Source organism: Pongo abelii, chromosome 3, assembly GCF_028885655.2.
Source record: "Pongo abelii isolate AG06213 chromosome 3, NHGRI_mPonAbe1-v2.0_pri, whole genome shotgun sequence".
Taxonomy (NCBI): Eukaryota; Metazoa; Chordata; class Mammalia; order Primates; family Hominidae; genus Pongo; species Pongo abelii.
This window is the reverse complement of record NC_071988.2, coordinates 175,508,500-175,530,989: the sequence shown is the minus strand read 5'-3', so window position 1 is coordinate 175,530,989 and position 22,490 is coordinate 175,508,500. Positions and strand designations below refer to the sequence as shown.

Here is a 22,490-nt window from a genome sequence, read left to right as displayed (position 1 = left end):
CCAGCATGGCACATGTATACATATGTAACTAACCTGCACATTGTGCACATGTACCCTAAAACTTAAAGTATAATAAAAAAAAAAAATGTCAAACTGACAAAAAAAAAAAAATGAGGAAACAGGATGCATACAAATACTTTATTCTCACTTTTTGGCCCTGGGACTTATTAACTAGGTAAAATTGCACAGAAAAATAAATTCGTTTAGCTAAAAAATCAAAAAATATATAGGTAACTGAGGGAAGAAATTGAAAATGCAATAAAAATAGAAAATGTTCAGGAATTCAATGTTACTGGTGCATAGAAATGCTACTGATTTTTGTACATTGATTTTGTGTTCTAAAACTTTACTTGTTTATATATTTCAGGAGGCCTTTCAAGTTTTCTCCAAAAGGAGTTTTGGAGAGGCTTTAGGATCTTCTATGTAGAGACTCATATTGCAAGTGGAGAGAGAGAATTCAACTTTTTTTTCCTGTTGTCTGATTGCTCTGGCTAGGACTTTTAAATCTAATTAAATTGTGTTTGTGAGATTTTTATACATTTTAATATGTCTAATTAATTTTATATCTGTATAATGTCCCCTTATAAAGGAACATGTAGCTGTTTTATTTATTTATTTTATTATTGATGCAACTTTGATTTTTTTTCAGTTTGGAAAACTACCAAATAATGCTGCTTTGAGCACTTTTCTGCATTGCACAAGATGCTGGCATTTCTATTGGGTGTATATACCTAACAGTGGAGTTGCTGGGTTTTAGAGTGTGCTTACGTACATCTTGTATGTAAGGAGATACTACTCAAGAGATTATAACAGGTTACATACGGAATGGTATAAGAAAGTTCCAGTTGCTTGACATCATCACTAGTACTTAATTTTGTCAGTTTTCAAAAATGTTAACTATTGCATAGTGGTATTAAATTGTATTTGTAATATGCATTTTTCTGATGCATAAGGATGTGGATATGTTTATCTACTTATTGGCCCTTTGGTTCTGTATGTGGAACTCCTAGTCACATGTTTGCCAATTTTGTTCAATGCATTGCATCTTTGTTTATTAATTGATGGGATTTAGTTAAATAATCTAGATATAAGGCTTTTGCCACATAAATATATGGCAAATGTTGATTTCCACTGTGTTCTCACCTTTCTACTCTCCTGAAGGTTTTTTTTTATGAAGAGAAGGTTTTAATCCTAATAAGGTCCAATTTGTCATATTTTTGTCTTGAAGGTTAATGCACTTTGTGTCCTAAGAAATCCTGGCCTGTGCCAAGGTCATGAACATATTTATCTATGTCATCTACTAGAAATATTGTTTTCAACTTCACCTTAAAATTTAAAATCTGCCTGTAATTGAAATCTGTTAAAAATGTAAGATAGGAGTATTTCTTTCTCACATAAATAACCAGTTAACACCAAAAAAAAAAAAAAAAAAAGAAAATCAGTCCCTAAACTTGTCCCATCTCTAGCTCACTGAGGGCATAATCCCCAGTGTAGACCCAATATGAGATTACTGACCCTTCCCTTCATTTTACTCTTGAAAAGAAAGACAGAAGTTATGAAGAAATAGTCATTCCCTGAGGGACATGCAGAGGAGTAACTAGCCCAAAATTCTTTAGGGGAATTCTAGTGGAAAGTGTTTACTTGGATTAATAAGCCCCTTTGGTAAAAAGGCAATTATATGAAGTAATGTAAATATATTGGGCTTTCAGTCATTCACACTTTAATATGAATTAGATCAATCATAATGTTTTCTTCTAACCAACTTGATGAGCTCAGTGTCTCTCAGGAAATGAGACTATCGATGGCAAAAAGGGAGCAGAGGGCATTACGTAGCAGAGGTTCAGGTGGGACAATGCAGGAGGAAGTATTTGGAAAGAAGTTGGGAATACATTCAGAAGCAGAGACATAGAGAACAGGAAAGGGGAGGAGACGACAGAGAAAGGGGAGAGAGGAATGCATTAATGAAAACTTTATTTCTAGGAGTGTTTTGCCTGTTTGTCAAAGGAGGGGTCAAGGCCCAATCTGCAATCTCAATAATAAATTATCACTTTTCTCTCAGAGAAGAGGAGACAGGGAAAAGAAAAGGACATTCCTCTCTTTTCCAAGAATGAGGGACCGCTCTGCTGAGAAAGTTTGCTTTGGCATTGAAAGAAACACTGGAAGGTTGTTGTTCTGTTTTAAACCTCAGAAACTTGCGTAACTGGGCCAACACCAGCTGTGCCAGGAACTGGTACAGGGTAGGTCTGTCTTGCCCAGACCATCCAGGGAATGACTATATTAAAATTCTGCTCTTGCATAATATGTTTCACAGAAATTTTAATCATAGGAAATGAAACTGACTGCTGCGAAGGACCTGAATTTCCTATGGACACTGCCCCCCGCCTAGTACATGGCCATCCCCTCCAGACTCAGAGAGGTAGGGGTGGCAGAGGGAGGATAGGAAGAAAGCAGTAATCAGCAAGTGCCTACTGGGGACCAGGCACGTGATTTTGGACAATCAGTGTTTATTGTCATCAGCATGCCCTTTGGTCAGGCATGGTGCTAGTTTCTGGGGTTAACGGCAAGAAAGTCCTGGTCTTTGCCCTGAAGAAGCTCACAGTCTAGCGGGGAAGAAAGAAGTTGAACATGTAATTCCAAGGGGGCAACATGAGCAGCACTGAAGGCATGAGGCAGAAGTCTCTTAGCATCCCCAGGAAGTAACTTATCCCTGTTTAGCAGATGGGCCACCCAAGTCTCAGAGAGATCAGAGAAGCAAGCAAGAGTGTCATCAGGGAGTGAACATCAGACATCTCCTTCCCAAGCCTGTGTTCTTTCTACCAGCTAAGTGAAGGGTCTGCCATGTGCATGTTGCCAGGGTAAGGGAAACTGTGGCCTCCCCTTTACTAGGTGGGTAGTCTTGACTATGTCATTCAGTGTTTCTTGGCCTCGATTTCTTGGGAATGTTACCTTTTTAGGGGGTTGTTTAAAAGATGAGATTAGATGGTAGAGATGAAAAGTGGTCTGACTGAAGTTGTCTGTCTGACTAAAGCTGAAGTAGTCCAAAGTCCACACTCTGAAGCCTGGAGTCTGAAATCCGGGGTCAGGAGTATGGAGTCTGAAGTCTGAAGTCAGAAGCTTGGTCTGGAGTCCGAAATCTGAAATCTGGTCTGGAGTCTTAAGTCTGGAATCTGAAGTCTAAAGTCTGAAATCTGGGTCTGGAGTCTGAAGGCTGGAGTGAATCTGAAGTTCGAAGTCTGATCTGGAGTCTAAAAGTCTGTTGTCTGGAGTGTAGAGTCTGTTGTCTGGAGTGTAGAGTCTGTTGTCTGGAGTGTGGAGTCTGTTGTCTGGAGTGTGGAGTCTGTAGTCTGTTGTTTGGAATGTGGAGACTGGAGTCTGTTGTCTAGAGTCTGCTGCCTGAAGTGTGCGATCTGGAGTCTGAAGTCTGAAGCTAGAGTCTGAAAGTCTGTCTGGAGTGTGGAGTCTGTTGTCTGGAGTGTGGAGTCTGTTGTCTGGAGCGTGGAGTCTGTTGTCTGGAGTGTGGAGTCTGTTGTCCAAAGTCTGGAGTATGAAGTCTGGAGTCTAAGGTCTGAAGTAGTCTGACTAAAACTGAAATAGTCTTTAAACTAAAAACTATCTTTCTCGTGCTCATTGGTACTATTGTTATGCAGTTGAACACAGTGTTGGTAGAAAAGGAGAAGAAGAAAGAATGTAGATTAAACTTTGTTGATTCCCATCTTGCCTTTCCTTCTGCTGGAGCCACTTCAGATGTTTTGATTTCTTTTTTTTTTCTTTTTTTTAAATATATTTTTTTATTATACTTTAAGTTGATTTCTTAATCTAAGTAGACAGCAGCTTTAACTTGCTTTGAAAAAGCATTTTATTCTGCACAGCAAAGGAAAAAAATTAACAAAATGAAAAGAACCTATGGGGGGGGTAAGGGGGAGGTGGGGGGGTAGGGATGGTTAATGAGTACCCAAAAAAATAGTTAGAAAGAATGAATAAGACCGACTATTTGATAGTACAGCAGGGTGACTATAGTCAATAATTTAATTGTACATTTTAAAATAAGTAAGAGTTTAATTGTATCATAAGACAAAAGATAAATGCTTGAGGGGATTTTCTGTGACAAAATTTGTCTGTATCAAAACATCTCACATACCTCATAAACATATACACCTACTATGTACCCACAAAAATTAAAACAAAATTTTAAATTTGTAGTAAAATAAAGAAAAAAAGAACCTGTAGAATGGGAGAAAATTTGTAAACCTTATATGTAATAAAGGGTTACTATCCAAAATACATAAAAAATTCATACAATTCAATAGCAAAAAAACAAATAACTGGATTTAAAGTGGGAAAATAATCTGAATAGACATTTTCCCAAAGAAGACATAAAAATGGCCAACAGGTATATAAAAATGTGCTCTACATCACTAATCATCAGGGAAATGCAAATCAAAACCACAATAAAATATCACCTCATACCTGTTAGGACGGCTAGTACCAAAAAGCCAAAAGATAAGTGTTGGCAAGGATGTGGAGAAAGGGAACTGTTACACATTATTGGCGGGAATGTAAATTGGTATAGCCATCATAGAAAACAATATGGAGGTTCCTCAAAATATTAAAACTAGAACCACCATATGATCCAGCAATCCCTCTTCTAGGCATATACCCAGGGAAAATGAAATCAATATGTCAAAGAGCTGTCTACACTCCTATGTTGATTGCAGCATTATTCACAATAGCCAAAATTTGGAATCAACGTTAAGTGTCCCTCAGTGAATGAATGGATAAAGAAATGTGGTGTATATATACACAATGAAATACTATTCAGCCTTAAAAAAATAAGGAAATCTTGCCATTTGCAATAACATGGATGAACCAGCAGGACATTATGCTAAGTAAAATAAGCCAGTCACAGAAAAACAAATACTGTATAATCTTACTTACATGTGGAATCTAAAAAAAGCCAGACTCATAAAAACAGAGTAGAACAGTGGTCACTAGGAATGGTGGAAATGGGGACATTGGTCAAAGGGTACAAACTTTCAGTTATATGATAAATAAGTTCTGAAGATCTAATGTACAGCATGGTGAGTGTATAGTAATATATTGCATACTTGATATACTTGAAATACTTGGTATTTGCTAAGAGTAGATCTTAAGTGTTCTCACTATGTATATAGTGAGACACAAATGTAACATGAGATAATGGATATGTTTATTAGCTTAATTGTGGTAATCATTTCACAATGTATACATATATCAAAACATGTTGTACACTTTAAATATATAAAATTGTTGTCAGTCATACCTCAATAAGCTCAAAAAATTTTTTAAAGCATTTTAAAAAATGATTGAAGAGGTAACTTGCAATAAGAGTTACTAAAGTGCTGAATGCTTCTGTACTTCAGAAGCATCACAGAAATGCAGATCATGCTATATATGCATATATTTTATATGACTGAGCCTGCTTTCTATCTAAACATTACTCTGCCTAGTACCTTTTGTGTGCACAATATCATCCTGAGCTTTGGATATTCCCAGTTTTCCAGACTTTTCTGGGCTATGGAAAGGCATAGTTGTAGCTATATTTAACTGCCCTATTATTCCTTTGGAAACACGGGAATATAAAAATAAATAAATAAAATAAAAGAGAGTCTCAGGGTCACAGAATGTGTAGCAGGAGAGGTTCCAAAAGGAGGGCTGGTCTGTAGGGTAGGATCGCATGGAGAAGCGAAGAATGAGGACTTTTCAGATATCTTGATGTGAGGTGCCAGATCCCACAGGGGCTTAGAGTCACTGACTTCCTGTTTCAAGCACCCAGGAAATTGCAAAGTGGCCAAGGCAAGGAAATACCCAAAGATCAGCTTCCAATTTTTGCTGGTGCAGCCTTTTCTGTCACACCACACATTGCTGTGCGCTGTTCATTGTTCAGTCATTCATCCCCTGAATTTCCATGAAGTCACTTCCATGGGCCAGATACTGTGCTAAGCATTTGCATGGAGAGGGGAGGCGGGGGGGTAGGTATAATTCAGGAGGGGACAAGAGGTGCTCCTATCAGTAATTATGCCAAAAGCAGGATGCCCGGAGGGAATGATGACTAAGGGAACTCAGAGTCCTTCCTGAGTCCCTAGGTCTCACTTCAGTGACTGAGAATGGACAAGGGCCTGCCTAGGTCTCTCCTAGCCCCTGACTACACCTGTATGTTAGGTCGACTTGTCCCACAGGAATGACTTGAGCGAAGTAGAACAGAAGAATGTAAACATTTTGTTTTAACAACAAGGTGGGGTTATGCTATGGTTTTGTTTTCTTGGTAACAAAAGGCGCAGCCGACTTTTCATCAGGCTGACTCAGGGCTGCCGGCTCGTCCTCGGTTTCATATCACGTCAGAGAACTCAGTGTTCCTGTTGTGTCTTGAGGGTGACCAGCTATACCAATTTCCTCAGGACTGTCCTGGTTTTAGCCCTGAAAGTCTTACTTACATCGTGAGCACCTGGAGTGGCTGACCACCACCCAGCAGCATCCCCTTCTAGTAAATTCTGCAAGACACTAGTGTGGCAGAAACATGGATTTTAGCATCAGATGCACTCGGGTTCAAATCCTTGTGAGTGCTGTGTCACTTACAAGCTGTGACATAGGGAAGTTACTCAGTATTTCAAAACACAGACACTATTCACTTCATGTACTCATTACCGGGGCCTCATCTCAGCAGGCGCCCACTTCCTTCGTGCTCATTCACTCCATGTCACTGGGCTCCACTCTCTTCCTCAAACAGGCAGAGCTCATTCTGCCACTTTGCCTTTTCTGTTTCCTCTGTCTGGAAGGCTTGAATCTTTCCAGGTGGGCCCTTTCTTGCCCTTTAGTTCTCTGCTTCACTGTTATCTCCTCAGTGAGGTCCTCTCTAAACACTCACTAAAGACTACCTCCCCAACACTCCCAGATGCTCTTTGTCTTATCTCAATCCTATTTTCTCTCTAGCACTGAGTATGATCTGGAATTGTCTTGTTTCTTGACTGTGGGAGGCAGCCTTCTAAAATGGCTCACAATGATCCCCATTTCCTGGTATTCAAACCCTGTGTAACACCCTCCCCTTCAATGGGCCACCTAGGGACTTGTTCCTAACAAATAGGATATGGCACAGTGATGGGATGTCACTTCAAGATTGGTCATAAAGGACCATGACTCTTGTTTTACCGGCACTCTCCCTCTCGTTCTCTCTCTCTCTGGCTCTTGCTTGCTTGCTTACTCTGATGAAGCAAGCTGCCCTATTGTGAGCTGCCCTAACAGAGAGGTGCATGTGGCCAGGATTGGCAGTAGCCTGTAGCCAACACAGCAAGAAATGGAATCCTGCCAACAACCACATGAAAGACTTTGAAAGCCAGTTCTCCCCTAGTCGAGCCTTGAGATGAGTGCAGCCTGTGAGAGACCCTAAAGCAGAGGACCTGCTAAAGCATGCCCCAACTCCTAACCCACAAACACAGTAAAATAGTAAATGTCATTATTGTAAGTCACTAAGTTTTGGGGTAATTTGCTGTGCAATAATGGATAGCTAATATATTGAAGTATTATTTATTCCCCCTCTAGAATACTAGCACCATGATAGAAGGTACCTTCCCCATTTGGTTCACTGTGGTATGCCCAGAGCCAAAAACAAAGTCTGGCACATAGTAGGTGCTCAATTTCACTGAATGAGAAAATCATGAGGGCACAGGCTGCACACAGGCCATGTAAGGACAGATGAAAAATATATTTATTGAATGAATGAGTGATTTCGAGACAATTAAATGTGAGAAGGGTAGGGAAAAAAGAGAGTATCTGAGCTTATTTTTAACCATTGCTATGGTTTGAATGTGTCCTCCCAAAAATTTGTGTTGAAAACTTAATCCCCATTGTAACAGTGTTGAGAGGTGGGAACTTTAAGAGGTGATTATATGGATTAATGAATTAATGTCATTATCATGAAAGTGGGTTAGTTATCACAGGAGTGGGCACCTTATAAAAAGGATGAATTTGACCCAGTTTTCTCTCTGTCTTGTGCACTAGCTTCCACCTTCTGTCCTTCCCCGCTTCTGCCATGGGACGACCCACACCAGATGCTGGTGGTGCCATGATCTTGGACTTCCTAGCCTCCAGAACCACGAGCTAAATAAACTTCTTTTCTTTATAAACTACCCAGTCCATGGTATTCTGTTATAGCAACAGAAAATAAACTAAGACAATTATCAAGTGGTTAGGCCCCTACTGTGGGCTCAAAAGATGTTGAAAAAGTTAATGAAATGAAAAATGAAAAAAATGAGGCATAGGTTAGAAATGATAAGGATGGTGTTGTCACATTGAGTGTGAAATGCCAGTAAAACATCTCATAAGCATTCATAAATAAGTCTAGCTTTTCACAGAATATTAAATGAGAAAAGGAGTTCCCAGAATAGTGTGTATATTCCATTTTTGTAAAAGCACACACATAAACACAAGTCTGGAAGGAGATACAGTCATGCAACTCCTGATGACACTTTGGCCAACAATGGACCACAGATACAAGAGTTGTTCCGTAAGATCATAACGAAACTGAAAAATTCCTATCATCGAATGATGTCATAGCCATCAGAATGTTGTAGCACAATGCATTGCTCACGTTTGTGGTGATGCTGTAAGTAAAAAATCCTACTGCACTGCCAGTCTTACAATAGTATAGCATATATATTTATGTATAGTACATAACAATCATAATAGACTATTACTGGGTTTATGTATTTACATACTTTTTATTGTTAGAGTGTGCTCCTTCTACTTATTTTTTTAAGTTAACTCTAAAATAGCCTCAGGCAGTTCCTTGAGGAGGTACTCCAGAAGAGGGCACTGTTATCATGGGAGATGACAGCTCCGTGCCTGTTATTGCCCCTGAACACCTTCCAGCAGGACAAGATGTGGAGGTGGAAGACAGTGATATTGATGATCCTGACCCTGCGTAGACCCAGGCTAATGTGTGTATTTGTGTCTTTGTTTTTAACAAAAAAAATTTAAAAGTAAAAATATTTTTTTAATGAAAAAAGCTTATAGAGTAAGGATATTTAAAAAGAAAATATTTTTGTACAGCTGTACATGAGTTCGTGTTTTAAGCTAAATGTTGCTTAAAAAACAATCTAAAAGTTGTTAAAAGTTAAAAAGTTTATAAAGTAACAAATTACAGTAAGCTAAGTTTAATTTTCTATTAAAGAAAAATATTTTTTATAAATTTAGTGTGCCTAAGTGTAGTGCTTATGAATTGTACAGTAGTGTGCAGCCATGTCCTAGGCCTTCACATCCATTCACCACTCACTGACTCACCCAGAGCAACTTCCACCTGCAAGCTCTATTCATGGTAGGTGCCCTACGCGAGTACCTACCATTTTTTATCTTTTATATTGTATTTTTACTGTACCTTTTTATGTTTTGATATATTTAAATAAACAAATGATTCCTATTGTGTTACAATTTCCTACCTTATTCAGTACAGTAACATGCTGTACGGGTTTGCAGACTAGGAGCACTCAGCTATACCATATATCACAGGTGTGTAGTCAGCTATACAATCTGGGTTTGTGTAAGTTCTCTCTATGATATCTGTACAATGATGAAGTCACCTAATAAAACATTTCTCAAAATATATCCCCACCATTAAGCAACTCACGGCTGTATACCAAAATAAGTGCTTTTTGGTAGTGCAATTACAGTGTTTTTAAATTCTTTCCTTTTGGTTTTCAATATTTTCTACAACTGAAAGAACAAACAATATAGGTATTTCCACTTATTCTTAAAAAATCAGAGGAAAAACCCATGATGGATTGAAGAGTCAGTATCAGAGAAGAGGTCATTGACAAGGAGGAGGTAACCCAGTGAGAGGAAGAATGAGAGAGAGGACAGTGGTTGTTGTGAGCAAAACCCTAGTGTCATTTCTAAAGCAAAATTTCTGGCTGGATAGGAGAAGCAGCATTTGGTCTTGACCATCAATGGCATGCCAAATCCCAGGCTGCCAAGCTCACTCTACCTCATCCTGACAGCTCTCTTTTTCTGAAACATTTATCAGACCTGCCTTTCGAATCCATTTCCTGCCAGCACGCTGGCCCAGCTTTTATTTTTCTCACACCTGCATTTCTACTGCCTCCTGCTAGCATCCAGCTTTCCCAGTGCTTTGAGGCTGTCTCATGCTCAAAAGCTAGAATAATATCCCCTGGTTGTTTTGAACATCCTTCTCATCTTAGCCCCTGCATAAAATCATGAGCTGCAAGACTGCCTCAGCCTTTATCACATCTCCCAACACAACTTGATTGACACTTTCACTTCCCATCGGGAAGCCAGCATTTTACCTCCAAGATAACCACCACGTGTTTCACCAAGTTTTGCTTCAGAATTAAGCCGATGATGAGCCGTTTCATGGCTACACGGATTTCAGGCTTACCAGTTACTCTGGCAAACTGTTTTTGAATAGTCGTCCAGCAGTTCACGTGTATTTGTTCCTATTATCTTACATTTTATTTTCTCTGAAATAAAAGCAAAAATAGGCAGTACACACCATGTTTGTAAAGCCAGCTTACTAGGATCCTAGTACTCTCCAGTAGCTGTGCTACGAATCTAGTTTCCCTAATAATGAAAGCATGGAAGGCCAGGTGCCGGGTACTACAGTGAATTGGCACTCACTTTTGAAGAACACCCAACAGATAGCCAAAGTGGTGGAGCTTCAAGTCAGGCTTCTTTCTGCTGGGACTGCAGAGCTACTTTCTCTAGAATGAGGACCAGGTACTATCTGCAGCTCTGAAGTTTAGAGACCAAAGTCTTTCCAACTGGATAAAAAATAAAGGAAAGCTTCTCCAAAACTGTATAGGTGTGTTTAAACATAAGTAGTGCTCAGCAGTATGCCAATCATTTCTTTTCAGGACACATAGAAGCTTCCATTTCCCAGCCTCCTTCCCCCTTGAGTGGGACCACGTGACCATTTCAGGCCAATGGGCTGTAAGCAGAAGAGATACACTGTGTATCACCACTGGGCCAAGCATAGAAGAGGTGGGCTGCATACTCCTCGTGCTTTCTGCTGTAGCTGAAAACAAGGAGACCTCTTGTCTCCCTGTGATGCCACAGTCACAAGAGTCAAGTGACCTGAATTGCTGATTCACACCAGGGGACAGTTGCCCTGGACCATCATCTGTGCCTGTTTAGGGAATAATTTGTTACTACAGCATAACCTAGTGCCATAGTTTGAATGTGTCTCCCAGATATTCATGTGTTAGAGACTGAATCCCAAATGCAACAGCACTGGGAAGTGAGGCCTAATGGGAGGTGTTTAGGCCATGAGGGCTCCACCCTTAAGAATAGATTAATGCCATTATGAAAAGCACTCTCTGGAATGGGTTCTCTGTCTTGTGCTCTTGCCCTTCTGCCTTCTGCCATGTGATGAGACAGCAAGAAGGCCCTCACCAGATGCCAGTGCCTTGATCTTGGTCTTCTCAGTCTCCAGAACTGCAAGAAAATTTCTGTTTTTTAGAAGTTAGTCTGTGGTATTCTGTTATAGCAGCGCAAAATGAACTAAGACATCTAGCTTATCCCAGCAAATACAAAATCAATTCTGGGTTTTTCAATCAACAACTTGACCCATTATTTTGACCTAGTGATTTTTTTTAACAATGAAATAAGGTAGGCAAACAAGTTATTGTCTTCTCTTTATTAGCACTATAGATCTAGAATACACAATGAACTTGGGAACCTGGCCTAACCCAGTACTACTTATTTCTTTGGTTGCAGGAATTTGTTTTAATATTGAATTATAGAATGAGTGATCATGTTTCACCCCACTCTTATAGCCTACTCAATCCCAAAGTCACAGTGCTGAGTCTGTTACTTCAATCATTTTGAGGTTTTAAATAAATTCTATATCTATAGTGAATGAACAAACATCTAATTAGCTAGATGAAAGGACACTGGTTAAAGTTTTTGTTTTTTGTTTTGCTTTTAGTTTCTAAAGTAACAGCTTTCCTTTAAAAATACATTCCATCTTACGGACTTCCTCTCTGTACTCCAGCAGAAGTATTAAATTGCTCAAATGTCTAGGGCACACAGAAATAATTATTTTGAAATGTCAGTTTTAGTTTCCATAAATATTATATATATTTTAACAAAGCTGTATTTTAGTGGTGACTTTTATAGTACTTGTCCACCATTTTGATTAATGGTAACTAGATTGTTGTGCATTTTGTATATTGGCTATACTTGTATGTAAAGACATTCTTATGTCCCTTTAATCCCAGCCCAAGTAATTACTACATACCTCATTTTATAGGACTTCTATTAGGGAATGCTTACTGAAAGTTTCCCTTTGCCTTTGCCTTTAAATTATGTCCTTTCATAGTATAATGTAAATTTTATCAGGACTTTAGCATTTGCTTTTAAGATACTTACTTTTTACCACTATTAAATAAGATACACTTTCCCTTAAGATTTAATTAAAAGTTTTGGGGAGAGATGGATGTGATAGTAATAACACATGCTTACAGCAGACAGTTCCCCCCCTCCCAAAAAAAGAAAGATAAAAAAAAAAAGAAAATGAAAATCACTCAAAATTCTACATACCCAGTGGGGCATCACCCCATGCCACATGCAGTACAGGATCACACTGTTTATAAACTTTGTATTCTACTTCTTTAATCACCTATGTTATTCTCTTACAATGATTTTTAGAGGCTTCCTAGTACTCCAACATTTGTTTGTTCTATAACTTAAGCATTTTCCTGTTGTAGAACATTTATTTCCAACTCATTACTATTTTAAACACTGTAATGTATATGCTCTTACATCATTTGTAATAGGCAGAATTATCACTCCTGCCCCAAAGGGGTCCACATCCTAATCTCTGGAACCCCTGAATATGTGACTCTGCATAATAAAATATGTGATTAAATTAAGAACATTAAGATGGGCCCAATCTAATCACACGAGTCCTTAAAATAAGTGAACCTTTCCCAGCTGTGGTCAGAGAAAAAGATGTGAGATGGAAGCAAGGTCAGGGAGATGCTGCGTTCCTGGCTCTCACAACAGAGGAAGAGGCCACAAGCCAAGGAATGTGGATGGCCTCTAGGAGCTAGAAAAGGCCAGGACAGAAACAGACTGCCCCCTAGAGCCTCCAGAAAGGAATGCAGCGCTGCCACAGCTTGATTTTAGCACAGGGAGATAGGTGTCAGATTTCTGATATACAAAACTAAGTTTGTGTTGTTTTAAGCCACTAAGTTTGTGAGAATTTTTTATGGTAGCAATTGAAAATTAATACCTCGGTTTTGTTTTTTAATTTGGTCATTCTTGAAATCAAAGAGAAACCTTCATTTTCAACAAAACTGCCTAGAAAAGATGGTTCATTGATCCACCATGAGCAAATCTTTCACAACATACAGCACCAAAATATAAATTTAAAAAATTAAACACATATCCTACCCCTCACACACACACATATCTCCCAAAGGCCACATGACCTAGATGAAAGGAGAAAAAAAATCAAACTCAATACCCTCACACAAAAGTAGTCTTTGAATCAGGATTTATAAATGTATATATTTTTTCCTGAGTAAAGCAAACAAGAAGAAAAATAAAAAATCAAAGGAGGTTGGGCACATAGCTCAAGCCTGTAATCCCAGCACTTTGGGAGGCCAAGGCAGGAGAATCACTTGAGCCCAGGAGTTCAAGACCAACCTAGAAAACAAAGTGAGACCCCTGTCTCTACAGTAAGAATACAAAAATTAGCCGAGTATGGTGGTACACGCCTGTAGTCCTAGCTATTCAGAGGTTGAGGTGGGAAGATCACTTGAGCCCAGGAATTTGAGACCAGCCTAGGCAATATAGTAAGACTCTGTCTCTATAAGAAATAAGAAATTAGCTGGGCGTGGTGGCACATACCTGTGATCCCAGCTACTTGGGAGGCTGAGGTGGGAGGATTACTGGAGCCCTGGAGGTTGAGTCTGCAGTGAACCAAAATTTTGCTGCTGCACTCCAGCCTAGGCAACAGAGTGAGACCCTGTCCTTTAAAAAAAAAAAGCTGGGGTGAGGGGGCCCACCAAAGGGGTAAGGAAAAACTTATAGATGAAGGCCTCACAAGACTTAATACATAGACAGCATCACTGTGCATTATCTCAGACTTTTTCACAAGGTATTCAATCCTGCCTGTCATTCTTTATATTCAGGAAATACTAAAGTAAGAAAAGCAATTTTTTCTCTTTTTTTTTTTTTTTTTTTTTTTTTTTTTTTTGAGATGGAGTCTCACTCTGTCACCCAGGCTGGAGTGCAGTGGCGCAATCTCGGCCAACTACAACCTCCGCCTTCCGGGTTCAAGCAATTCTCCTGCTTCAGCTTCCTGAGTAGCTGGGATTACAGGCATGCACCACCACAGCCAGCTAAGTTTTGTATTTTAGTACAGACGAGGTTTCACTATGTTGTCAAGGAGGGTCTTGAACTCCTGACCTCAAGTGATCTGCCCGCCTCAGCCTCCCAAAGTGCTGGAATTACAAGCGTGAGCCACCACGCCTGGTCAATTAACTTTTAATAGACCATGCATTCAGGTTAATTATTTCTCTGGTTAAAAGTACTCCACAAAAATAGAGTTACAAATAAATTTTAAAAGGAGGTGTATTTCTTTTTCTTGTTTGATAATATTTTATTGATTATAATGTTTTCTTGGTTTTTGCTTGCTTGTCTTTTATATAGAATAAACAGTTTAGCTTGGACTTGTGTAATAACATAATAAAATGTAAAAATTGACGCTATTAAAGGACTTAAACAATAAAATGATGGAAAGTAGTAGGTAGATTCTGCATGATAAGAAGCCTATCCACAGCTCTGAATAGCTGAGGAAGTCTACAGGACTTTTCCTATGTTCATATTAATCACTAGGGGGCAACATAGACTATACCTTTAATAATCACATATCACAGTCAGATTGTGGATACAGGAAGTGAAAGCAGAGACATGAGTGACAGAAGTCAGGAAGATAAAAGCTGAAACTAAAATCATCAGTTAATTTTGTGAACTGCATGAAACCATCAGTAACCAGTTATTTTAGTAGGAAAACCTACTGCGTGAAGTCTTAGGAGCTTTCTCTTTTTATTTTTTATTTATATTTTTTGTAGAGACAAAGTCTCCCTATGTTGCCCAGGCTGGTCTCCAACTCCTGGCCTCAAGCAATCCTCCCACCTCACCCTCTCAAGTAAAAGATTTTTCTCTTAATTTTTGAAGAAAATCAAGTAGACATGATCATTGTGCTCTGAAAGTCATGCACAGAACCATGTAGCGCATTAAAGTCATGAAAAGGTCTCCCTCTCCCTCTCCCGTCTCCCTCTCCCTCTCCCGTCTCCCTCTCCTTCTTTTTTCGGTCTCCCTCTGTTGCCGAAGCTGCACTGTACTGCCATGATCTCGGCTCGCTGCAACCTCCCTGCCTCGGGCTCCTGTGATTCTCCCGCCTCGGCCTGCCGAGTGCCTGGGATTGCAGGTGCACGCCGCCACCCCTGAATGGTTTTTGTATTTTTGGTGGAGACGGGGTTTCGCCATGTTGACTGGGCTGGTCTCCAGCTCCTGGCCTCCAGTGATCTGCCCGCCTCGGCCTCCCGAGGTGCTGGGATTGCAGACGGAGTCTCGCTCACTCAATGCTCAATGTTGCTCAGGCTGGAGTGCAGTGGCGTGATCTCAGCTCGCTACAATCTCCACCTCCCAGCCGCCTTCCTTGGCCTCCTAAAGTGCTAAGATAACAGCCTCTGCCCCGCCGCCACCCCGTCTAGGAAGTGAGGAGCATCTCTGCCCGGCCGCCCATCGTCTGGGAAGTGAGGAGCGCCTCTGCCTGGCCGCCCATCGTCTGGGAGGTGAGGAGCACCTCTGCCCGGCCGCCCCGTCTGGGAGGTGAGGCGCACCTCTGCCAGGCCGCCACCCCGTCTGGGAGGAAGTGAGGAGCACCTCTGCCCGGCCGCCCTGTCTGGGAGGTGAGGAGCGCCTCTGCCCGGCCGCCCTGTCTGGGAGGTGTACCCAACAGCTCCGAAGAGACAGTGACCATCGGGAGCGGGCCATGAGGACGATGGCGGTTTTGTTGAAGAGAAGGGGGGGAGGTGTGGGGAAAGGAAGGAGAGATCAGATTGTTGCTGTGTCTGTGTAGAAAGAGGTGGGCATAGGAGACTCCATTTTGTTCTGACTAGGAGAAATTCTTCTGCCTTGGGATGCTGTTGATCTACGGCCTTGCCCCCACCCCCGTGCTCTCTGAAACATGTGCTGTGTCAACTCAGGGTTAAATGGATTAAGGGCGGTGCAAGATGTGCTTTGTTAAACAGATGCTTGAAGGCAGCATGCTCTTTAAGAGTCATCACCACTCCCCAATCTCAAGTACCCAGGGGCACAGACACTGCAGAAGGCCGCAGGGTCCTCTGCCTAGGAAAACCAGAGACCTTTGTTCATGTGTTTATCTCCTGACCTTCTCTCCACTATTATCCTATGACCCTGCCATATCCCCTCTCCGAGAAACACCCAAGAATCATCAATAAATACTTCATAAAAAAAATAAGAAGAAGAAAATATTAGAAACAAAAAAAAAGTCATGAAAAATGGAATCCTTTTTTTTTATCAAGCATACGTATCAATTACACATCAGTACAATCACTTTTTTTCTGTCCAGAGTGCCCAATCAATGTGGCCTTGTTTTCGTTTCCTTTTTTTTTTTTTTTTTTTTTTTAAGAGACAGGGTCTCACTTTGTTGCCCAGGCTGGTCTCAAACTCCTGGCCTCAAGTTATCCTCCCACCACGGCCTCCCAAAGCACTGGAATTATAGGTGTGAGCTACCGCACAGCCAGTTTTGTTCTTTACATTGTATAATATACGTGACATGAGTCATGTCATCCTTGCTCAGCTTCAAAAAACATGAAGGAAGCTTCCAAATGGGGAAAGAGCCAGTAATGGAGGGAAAATAAAACAACACCTTAGGAATTGTGTTTTTGATTTTCATACTTACTAGTAAATTTTTTTAAATATGTTTATATCTATACAATGTTTTTGTTGTATGTGTTTTAATTATTAAATGCCATAAATCTATTTTGGGAGAAAGTTGGTTACAATAATGAATGCATTTAAAAAAAAACACTAATACCTAATTGTTGTGCATATCTTTTGCTATTTTCCTTAGAAGTTACTTCCTAGAAGTTCTTAAGGTGCACGACATATACAGCTAACCAACCAATTTATAATCCCATCCCACGATGTATAAAAGTGCCCGCCTCACTTGCCCCCACCAGTACTGAGGCCCAATTTTACATTTTTCCTGTTGTTTCATGTTCTTTCATTTAAATTGACCATAGCAATTTTATGGAACAATAATGTTACTGAAACACCAGTTCAGTCTAGGCCCCGTTGCTCACCAAACAGAGAGGCAATCACTGAGATGACAAGCGTTGCCAGGGAAGAAGGCTTTATTACATTACGGGTGATGTCAGCCGAAGAGACAGAAGCCAAACCTCCAATCCGTTCCTTCCCCAGGCCCAAAGTTAAGGATTTATATAGCAAGGAAGGAAAACAGGCGGGGCAAGGGAGCAGACGGTTGAATGAGGAGTCTAGTGTCTCATTGTAACCACTGTGGGGAAATGGGAATTAGAGAGGGATAAGGAAGAGGAGTCGGTCAGCAGGTAGCAGGTGCGTTTCATTGTAAGTTCTCAAGCTTCAGTTCTATGGGCACCCCGCTTGTGGGAAAATTTGGTCAGTTTCAATAAGAGTAGTCAAGTAGGGGTGCTATGTGCCAAACACCATCCAAACGCTAATTCATTAAACTTCACAACTGCATGAGGTATGTTGCTATTAATATCCCCGTTTTACAGAGGAGGAAACTGAGGCACGGAGAGATTAAGCATGTGGTGAAGCTGGAGTTAGAATCCAGGCAGCCTGGCCCCAAAGAATATGCTGTTTAATGGAGCCTCTACTAAAATGGAAAGTTCTAGAAACCAGCAGCGATTTTTCTCCTCTGCCGCCTTTATTACTCAGGTGGTTCTCATGTCCCCCAGCATGAGCATAATCCAGTGTGTAATAATCATCACGTGGATGTCTATACATGGTGACTGGTGTGTGAAAGTTCACATTGTAAGGACTGTAGTCCTGTCTTTGCCTGTGGTACTTTGTCTCCCAACCATAGGATAATTGAAATATTCTCTAGTAACTAAAACTCACTTCTGGCCGGGCAAGGTGGCTCATGCCTGTAATCCCAACACTCTGAGAGGCTGAGGAGGGCAGATCACTTGAGCCCAGGAGTTCAAGACCAGCCTGTCAACATGGCAAAACCCTGTCTCTACAAAAAATACAAAAATAAAAAAATTAGCCAGACTTGATGGCTTGCACCTGTAGTCCCAGCTGCTTGGGAGGCTGAGATGGGAAGATCACTTAAGCCCAGGAGTTGGAGGCTGCAGTGAGCCATGATCACGCCACTACACTCCACCCTGGACAACAGAGTGAGACTCTGTCTCAGAAAAAAAGACTCGTTTCTTTAACCACTAGGTAATTGTATCCTTCCCCATACTTTTTCCTTCACATACACACTACTGTACACCAGACACCACCATGAGTGCTAGAGACAACACTCAGACAAGCAGGCAAGGCTGTATTAGTTGACACTGCAACACAGATCCCCAACAGTAGTTCAAACAAGACAATCTATTTCTCTTACATTTCACAGTCCCTGGGGCAGAAGTCCAGGGTTTAGAATGGCAGAGGCCTCTATGGTTTAGGAGGCCCAGGCACTTACCTTGTTGCTCTTCTATAACCTGGAGCAGGGGTCGGCAAACTTTCTGTAAAGGGCCAGAGAGTAATTATTTTAGGCTGTGCCTGCCAAAACTCTGTATTTGCAGGTAACTGAGTGTTTGTGTTCTAATACAATTTTATTCAAAAAGCAGGCCACAGGCCATAATCTGCTGATCCTTCCCCTATAGCAGTGCTCCTTAGGCTTTGATGTGCATGCAAATCACCTGAGGAACTTGCCAAAATGAGAATTCAGGTGCAGTAAATCTGCATTTCTAACAAGCCCTGGAATGAAGTCAAAGCAGTAGACAGACCACTCTTTTAGCAAGGCCCTAATGTGCTGTCCTCATCAGCACCCAGTCTACTGAGTATTTCTCCCAGTGGATAGAGGGAAAGGGAAGGGCACGCCCCTTCCTTAGAGTTGACCTGTCACTTCTGCTCACATGCAACGCAGTCCCACCTGGGTACAGGGGAGGCAGAAAAATGCAGTCTGCAAGCTGAGAAGCAGGCACGCAGCTAAAGCGTCTCTTCCCATCATGAAACCCACCTGCTCACATTCTTGTCCATACACATTCCAAAGGGCGAAGGGTTCCCGCTCCAGTTCACGCTTAGACCTCAGCTTGAGCCTTGGTTCCCGGCCGCTAGCAGTCTCCTACCGCCAACTTCACATCCCCTCCAGCGACTGCCCTTTGCAGCTCCCCTTTACAGTTGGCCGCCTCTGCATCCATCTCACCTTCTATCCTCTCTTCCACTTACTCCAGCTGGGCTGGCTGCAAGGACACCAGCCACCGACACCATCCCAGCACGCACACCCTCTCCTTGTCCACGTGACTCAGTCTGTGGCACTGACACAAGTGACCTCTCCCTTCCCTGGCTTCTGCTCCCTCATCAGCAAGCCTTCCTTCCTAACTCCCGCAGCTGCCTTTCCTGCCCCGCCTCTCAACACTGGGCCCCCAGATGCTCCTCCCCAGGAGGCTGTCTCCCACCCTTGCTTTAGACACTGTCGACAGACCAAAGGCGCCCCATTGATGTCTCCAGCCCGGAACTTCACAGAGCTTCAGGTTTGTGGGTGGACTGCCTGACTGCCTGTCCACATGGATATGTTGGGCCTTTCACACGGAACATGTCCAGCCACAATTCTCCATCCCCTGCCTCCCACCAGATCCTCCCCAGAGGAGCTTCCTCCCAGTGCAGGACCCAGGTCTCAAGGCCCAACCAGGATTTGCCTTCCTACTCCCCCTCAACCCCACCCCATGTGCATATCTAACAAGCCCACCCTCCGTCATCTCCACTGTTGGAGCTGACCTTGGTTTCGTGTTACGTTACTCCTGAACTCCCAGCATCCTTTCTCCACTCAACCGCCAGCTGACTTTCAAAAAATTTAAGTCAGATAATGTTGTTTCTCACTTAAAAATCACCAGTGGGCTGGGCTCAATAGCTCACACCTGTAATCCCAGCACTTTGGGAGGCCAAGGCGGGCTGATCGCTTGAGGCCAGGTGTTCAAGACCAGCCTGAACAACTTGGTGAAACCCAGTCTCTTAGCTGGGCATGGTTGGTGCACAGCTGTAGTCCCAGCTACTCTCAGGGTCTGAGGTGGAAAGATCGTTTGAGCCCAGGAACTCAAGGATGCAGTGAGCCATGATTGTGCCACTGCACTCCAGCCTGGGTGACAGTGAGATCCTGTCTCAAAAAATAAAAAATGCTCCAATGGCTCCTAATTGCACTTTGAGTAAAACCCGTCCTCTTTTTGGTGGCTATAAGGCTTTATAAAAGTGGCCTCTGCCTGCCTGTTCAGCCTCATCTCTTTCCACTGTGGCCTCCTGCCTCAGGACCTTTGCACTTGCTATTTGCTCTGCAGGGAAGATTCGCCCAGGGATCTTGGCACACTGGCTTTTTTTTTTTTTTTTTTGAGATAGTCTTTCTCTGTCGCCCAGGGTGGAGTGCAGTGTTGCTGTTCCGGCTTACTGCAACATCTGCCTCCTGGGCTCAAGCAATCCTCCTGCCTCAGCCTCTCGAGTAGCTGGGATTACAGGTGCCTGCCACCACGCCCAGCTGATTTCTGTATTTTTAGTAGAGAAGGGGTTTCACCATGTTGGCCAGGCTGGTCTCAAACTCCTGACCTCAGGTGATCTGTGTGCCTTGCCCTCCCCAAAGTGCTGGGATTACAGGCATGAACCACCGTGCCTGGCCTCTGGCTTTCTTTTTATTCAAGTTTTACCTCAAATATACCTCTTCACAAACTTTCCCTGACCACTCAGAAGGACCGGCTGCCGCCTCCCCCAGTTCATCACATCACCATTTCGCTGCTCTCACAGCACACATCACTATCTGAAATATTGTTTGAACCTTTTCCTCCCTAACCTTCCCCTTCTGGAATGTGACCTGGCAGCAGGACCGTGTCTGTCTTGCTCTCTGCTGTATCCAAGGTCCCGGGGACAGCTCCTAGGAGGTACCCAGTAAATGTTTTTCAATTAAAAAAACCTCCAGTTTCCACATTATTTTAGTCTTAGGGCTAAAGATAATATTCCAATAGAAGCGGGGATTTGTGTTTTCCTTTGTATATATAGTGCAATAAAATCTTATTTTGCTTTCTCATATTTTCCTGATAGGGAAATGAGGATCGATGAAAGTAGAAAAATAAATTAGAACAATAGCACCGAATCAGAATAACATCTAATGTCTCACTCTCTCTAGCAGGAATGGGAGACATCACCACCATTCATCCACAGAACTTCGTATTAACATTAACTCAAACACACTCTGCACCCATCGAGCGGTAACTCCCCGTTCCCTCCTCCCCCAGCCCCTGCCAACCACTGTTCTTTGTCTCTGAATTTGACTTTAGATCTCTTACAGAAGTGGGATCACATACTATTTGTCCTTTTGTGGCTGGCTTATTACACTTACATAATGTTTTCAAGGTTCATCCATAGTGTAGCATGTATCAGAATTTCATTCTCTTTTAGGGCAGAATGATACTCCTTTGTATGGACACATTACACTTTGTTCATTATGTGTTAATGGATATCTGGGCTGTTTCCACCTTTTGCCTATTGTGAATAACGCTGCCATCAACCTGGGTGTGAAAATATCTGTCTAATCCTTGCTTTCTTTTGGCTGTATGCCTAGAACATAATTATTTTTAATGTTATTCAATACTGGGGGTGGGGGAGGGGAGTGTCTGCTTCACGCAGATCAGGATTCTAACCTGGCAACCTTGGGACTTTCTAGAGGCGGTGCATGCCTGGAGGCTCTCCATGCAGAAGGGCAGCCCCAAGCTTATAAGACACTTGTCTCAGGCCTCCACACAACCACAGCAAAGAGAAATAAATTCAAACCAAGCAAACCCTGAATTCCACTCACAAATCACGCCTACTGAATTTCTAATATAAAGACAAAACAAAATGTAAAAATAACTTTTTATTAAAAGTTAAAAACATATTCAAAGTTTACACATGCAAATAGATAATTCCACCATAATATGGACTTCTAAGATCAATGACAAGCAGATACAAACTGGTCTGAAAAACATGCAGCAGCCACCTAACCGCCCCTAAGTTCCTATACTCAGGGTTAGCCTGCTCACTGGGAGGGAAACCACACACTTACCAGAATGCTCCTGCTGCTGTCATTGCCCCCAAGGACTGGCCTGACAAAGGAACAGCCCTTGCCATAAGTGGGATGGAGAGAACAGTTCTAGGGCTCTCTGCTTCATCCCAGCAACACACCAGGACTGGAA

The 22,490-nt window shown here is 41.9% G+C and overlaps 1 long non-coding RNA gene across 1 annotated transcript; it reads left to right on the top strand.

The window, feature by feature from the left end:
• The first annotated feature begins 2,283 nt into the window (after nt 1–2,283).
• LOC129058873 (uncharacterized) lies at nt 2,284–8,159 on the top strand. Its single transcript, XR_008524288.1, has 2 exons — nt 2,284–2,855; nt 8,032–8,159. It is a non-coding gene; the product is annotated as an uncharacterized LOC129058873 (long non-coding RNA).
• Nucleotides 8,160–22,490: the final 14,331 nt, after the last annotated feature.